Here is a 5,797-nt window from a genome sequence, read left to right as displayed (position 1 = left end):
GTTTGACTTATTTCACTCAGCATAATCTCTTCCAGTCCCGTCCATGTTGCTACAAAAGTTGGGTATTCGTCCTTTCTGATGGAGGCATAATACTCCATAGTGTACATGGACCACATCTTCCTTATCCATTCATCCATTGAAGGGCATCTTGGTTCTTTCCATAGTTTGGCGACCGTGGCCATTGCTGCTATGAGCATTGGGGTACAGATGGCCCTTCTTTTCACGACATCTGTATCTTTGGGGTAAATACCCAGGAGTGCAATTGCAGGGTCATAGGAAAGCTCTATTTTTAATTTCTTGGGGCCTCTTCCTCTTGTCCTTTGTTCCCTCAGTCCCCTCCTTCCTCCTGATGTTTTCCTTTCTCCCCTCACTGTCCTTAGCTAACAAATCATCTTTCTCCCATCTTTAAAATAAAAAAGCAAATATAACGGTGACAGAACATCTGTAATATCCTTGCCTTACAAACTTCACATATCTCTCTCATTTATATCACTGGCAGATTTAGAGCTGTCAATGCTTCCTAATACTGACAACGGCTTGTAGCCAAATCACTCGCAAATCTATATTATTCCATTTGCAAATTTCGTGAGAATGCCTATTTATTAATTTATGGTGAGAAATAGAATTCAAATAGAATAGGATATTTGCATCTCTATGACCCACTTATTCTGGAGATAAAGTGTAGAATTGTTTCAGCTTGTGGACTCCGCACTTCACAGAACTGGGTTGCTCATTATTTCTGTGATCTTAGGCAAGTTAATTAAGCTCTCTCAGTCTCAGTGTTTTCATCTACAACACGAGGAAAGTGATAGTACCTGCCTCACAGCGTTGTTTGAAAGATGAAATGAGGTAATTAAAATGAGATAACTCATGTAAAGTGTTTTTACTTAGAATGCACTAAGTGCTAAATATTAACTATTATTGTTGTTATTGTTCTTCTCAAAAAGCAAATTTAGATAGATAATTGGAAGATCACAGGACGAAGGGGGCCTTGGTTCCCAGAGGCAGTTCTGTCCAGCGGGTCAGTAGCTATAGGCAGGATGGACCTGCCGAGGTGAATAGAGGGCTCAGGCTCAGAGAAGGGGCCTTCTTACAGAATCCTACTTAGGACTCCTTCAGAATCCTTTTATTTGGCTTCTCTGTAACGTATGACACTCTTGGGCCATCCCCTCCACCTTTTTTTTTTTTTTTTAAAAGATATTAATCATTTATTTGAGAGACACACAGAGAGAGAGAGAGAATGAGTAGTGAGGAGAGGCAGGGGCAGAGAGAAGCAGACCGGGAGTCTGAGATCATGACCAGAGCCAAAGGCAGACACTTCACTGACTGAGCCACTCAGGTGCCCCAGGGCCCTCTCCTTTTTACATTCTGTTCTCGAGGCTTCTCTCAGGTTTAGCCCTATGTAAACAGAATACGCAGATCCCTCTTCTTCATATAATAGCCATTAAATGTGTGCTTCTCTTTCCTCTTCTGCCTCTGTTCACTTTCCCTGAGTTATCTTATTTCCTCTATGGCTTCAGCTCTCAGATATCTAATGCTAGGCAACATTCCTCTGACCCCTAACTCCATAATTTACCTATCCCCTGAACAATTCCACTTGGATGCACCAGGTGCCAAATGAAATGTCCGAAATGGAGCTAGTGAGTGTCTCCTTTTTCACTGAACCTGCCACCCTCTGGTATGCCCTCTTTTGGAAACTGAAGGATCAAAGCCAGAATCCTGGGAGTCATCCCTATTTCTGGCTTCTTAGTAAGCCTTGCATACATCTGTCAGCTTTTCAGAAACATTTCTTGAATTTGGCCCTTCTCTCCAGCCCCGCTATTACTAACTTAATCACCATCATCATCCCCTCTGGAATTTCTGCTACAACCATCACAGGTCTTCCCGCTTCTAGTCTCAGACACCTCGCAGCTACTAATCTCACACCCCTCCTTATCCTCAGCTCTAGAACAGTGTCCAGCACAGAGCAGACATGCAATAAATATTTACTGAGTGAGGGGCTCCTGGGTGGCTCAGTCAGTTAAGCATCTAACTCTTGATCTTAGCTCAGGTCTTGATTTCAGGGTCGTGAGCTCCAGCCCTGTGTTGGGCCCCCCATTAGGCATGAAGCCTACTTAAAGAAAAAAAAATTTTTTTACTGGATGAATGAATAAGTGAGTGAATGAATTTCTGTCCTCATGGAATTCTAGTTCAGCTAAGAGATCAACATTAAACAAGTAAGCATACCAGATGTTGGGGAAATCCTAAGCAGCATTCCTTGCTATCTCAGACTCAAAGATAGACTGGAGCCTTGATCCCGATGGGAGTCAAGTCCTGACTGGCTGGGACTAAATTTCATATAGGAGTGGACTAGGAGTGGAAGATAATTTACACAAAAGAGACTCAAGATGTCAACTAATACAACAAACATGTCAGCTAATATTTCTCTCTCTTAATATCCCCCCACTAATTTATGATATATACATTGCAATGATAATTTGGATGGGGAGGAGTGAACTGAACTAGCTAGGAAAGTGTAGGAAGTGATGGGATGAGGTGGAACAAGGTTGGGGCACCTGGGTGACTCAGTCATTAAGCATTTGTCTTCAGTTGGGTCATGATCCCAGAGTCCTGGGATGGAGTCCCACATCGGGGTCCCTGCTCAGCGGGAACCCTGGTTCTCCCTCTTCCACTCCCCCTGCTTATGTTCCCTCTCTCACTGTCTCTCTCTGTCAAATAAATAAATAAAATCTTTAAAAAAACAAACTAACAGGTGGAACAAGGTTTATTTATATGTGTTCAGTTTTTTTTTTTTTAAGATTTTATTTATTCGTTTGATAGACAGAGATCACAAGTAGGCAGAGAGGCAGGCAGAGAGAGGGTAAGGAAGCAGGCTCCCTGCTGAGCAGAGAGCCTGATGCGGGGCTCGATCCCAGGACCCTGAGATCATGACCTGAGCTGAAGGCAGAGGCTTAACCCACTGAGCCACCCAGATGCCCCATATGTGTTCAGTTTTTAAAACTTTTTATTTAGAGATAATTCAGATTTACAAACAGTTTTGAGAAATAATATGGAGAAGGCCACATGGCTGGTGTGGTTGGTTAAGTATCCCGCTCTTGGTTTCAGATCAGGGTTCGAGATGGAGACTTACATTGGGGTCTGTTTTTTTTTTTGGTTTTGGTTTTTTTTAAAGATTTTTATTTATTTATTTGATAGACAGATCACAAGTAGGCAGAGAGGCAGGTAGAGAGACAGAGAGGAGGAAGCAGGCTCCCCACTGAGCAGAGAGCCCAATGTGGGGCTCGATCCCAGGACCCTGGAATCATGACCTGAGCCGAAGGCAGAGGCTTTAACCCACTGAGCCACCCAGGCGCCCCTCACATTGGGGTCTGTACAGAGTCTGCTTACAAATCTCTCACCCTCTCCCTCTGCCCCACCCACTTGTATTCACTCTCTCTCTCAAATAAATAAACCTAAAAAAAAAAAAAAGAAAGAAAGAATATGGAGAGATCTTATTTACTTTTTACCCCGCTTCCTCCCATGGTAGTATCTTACATAATTTTCCATAAATACAATACAATATCATATTCAGGAAATTGACAGAATGCCTACCTCAGTTCTACATGCACTCATTTGTGCATGTGTCTGCACACATACATGTATTTTGTTCTATGCAATTTGGTCACATGACCCCCACCATAGTCAAGAACAAAATAATTCCATTACAAAGATTCCTCATAATATCTACCCTTTTAGTAGCCACACTACTTCCTTCTGAACCGCAGCCCCTCCTTAATCCCTGGCAACCACTAAGCTATTTTCTATCTTTATAATTTTGTCATTTCAAGGTTGTATAAATGGAATCACATAATAACTGTTTGAGACTGGTTCTTTCCCCCACTCAGTATAATTCCTGCGAGAACTGTCAAAGTTATGTGCCTCAGGAGTTGTCCTTCTTCTTGCTGAGTAGTATTCTATGCACCACAGTTTAACCATTCATCCATTAAAGAACATGTAGGTTGTTTCCAGTTTGGGGATAGTATGAATGAAGCTGTGATTAAAATTTGGGTACAGGGTTTTGTGTGAACATAAATCTTCATTTCTTTGGGAAAAATGCTTAGTTTGAGCTGCTTTAACAAAATACCACAGACTGGGTGGATTAAAGAACAAATTTATTTCTCACAGTTTTAGAGGCTGGGAAGTCCAAAATCAAGTGCCAGTATGGCCAGGTTTTGGTGAGAACCCTCTTCCTGGTTTGCAGATGACCATCTTTTTGCTGTGTTTTCACATGGTACAAAGACAGAGGTCTCCGGTCTCTTCCTTTTCTTATAAGTGCAAGAGGACCAAAGAGAAGGTTCTTTCATCATGACCTCGTCTAAACCTAATTACCTCCAAATATCATCATAATGGGAATTACAGTTTTCACATATGAATTTGGAGGAGACACACATTCATAGCATTCTGCCCTTCTTAAAAAATTCTGGGGGTGCCTGGGTGGCTCAGTGAGTTAAAGCCTCTGCTTTCCGCTCAGGTCATGATCCCAGGGTTCTGGGATCGAGCCCTGCATCAGGCTCTCTGCTCAGTGGGGAGCCTGCTTCCCCTCTCTCTCTGCCTGCCTCTCTGCTTACTTGTGATCTCTGTCTGTCAAATAAATAAATAAAATCTTAAAAAAAAATTCTGACATGCAAAATACAGTCATTCCATCCTAAGAGCCCCCAAAATTTTAATTCATTCCAGCACCATGTCTAAAAACTAAAGTCTAAAATTTCATCTAAATATTATCTAGGGGCCTCTGGGTGACTCAACTTGTTGAACATCCAACTCTTGATCTCAGCTTACGTCTTGATCTCATGGTCATGAGTTCGAGCCCCACATTGGGTTCCATACGGGGTGTAGAACCTACTAAATATTAAATAAATAAATAAATAAATAAATAAATAAGATTGAATCAGATATGGATGAGATTCAAGTTATCATTCATCCTGAGGCAAAATTCCTTTCCAGCTGTGAAGCTATGAAACCAGTTAAGTTATGTGTTTCCAAAACATAATGGTGGGACAAGCATAAGACAAACATTCCCATTCTAAAAGGAAAATAGAAAGGAAACCTACTCGCAGGCAAATTCCATGACACTGTAATACTCAAAACCAATCCTCAAATTTGTCTCACATGATCGTGAGGGCTGAAACGACCCATGATTTCTGTTTGCAAGCTGGGGATCTAGGGAAGCTAGTGGTATAGTTCCAGTCCATGTCTGAAGGCCTGGAAACAAGAGCACCAATGGTGTAAGTTTCAGTCCAAGGCCAAAAGACCAGTGTCCTAGCCCAAGCAATCAGACAGGGAGATGGAATTCTCCCTTCCTTCTCCTTTTGCTCTCTTTAGGCCCTCAATGGATAAAATGACACATTGGGGAGAACCATCTTGTTTACTCAAGTCTACTGGTTTGAATGCTAATCTTTCAGGAGCGCCCTTATGCACATTCCCAGAAAAAAATGTTCAACCAGATATCTGGACATCCCATGGGCCAGTCAAATTGACACATAAAGTTAACTATCACAAATATCCTGGAGTGCAATTTCTGGGTTGTATAATAGTTATATGTATGATTTTTAAGGAAACTGTCAGAAACTAGTTTCAAGAATGATTATACCAATTTTATATTCCCACCAGTAAAGTATGAGTGACTGAGTGTCTAGTTTCTCTACATTCTTGCAAGCATTTGGTGCTGTCAGTATTTTCTACTTTAACCATTGTGATAAGTAGGCAATGAAATCTCATTGAGGTTTTAATTTTCATTTACCTGATACCCAATGAAGCT

This window comes from Mustela nigripes, chromosome 12, assembly GCF_022355385.1.
Source record: "Mustela nigripes isolate SB6536 chromosome 12, MUSNIG.SB6536, whole genome shotgun sequence".
Taxonomy (NCBI): Eukaryota; Metazoa; Chordata; class Mammalia; order Carnivora; family Mustelidae; genus Mustela; species Mustela nigripes.
The sequence above is the reverse complement of the archived record's forward strand: the minus strand, read 5'-3'. Positions refer to the sequence as shown.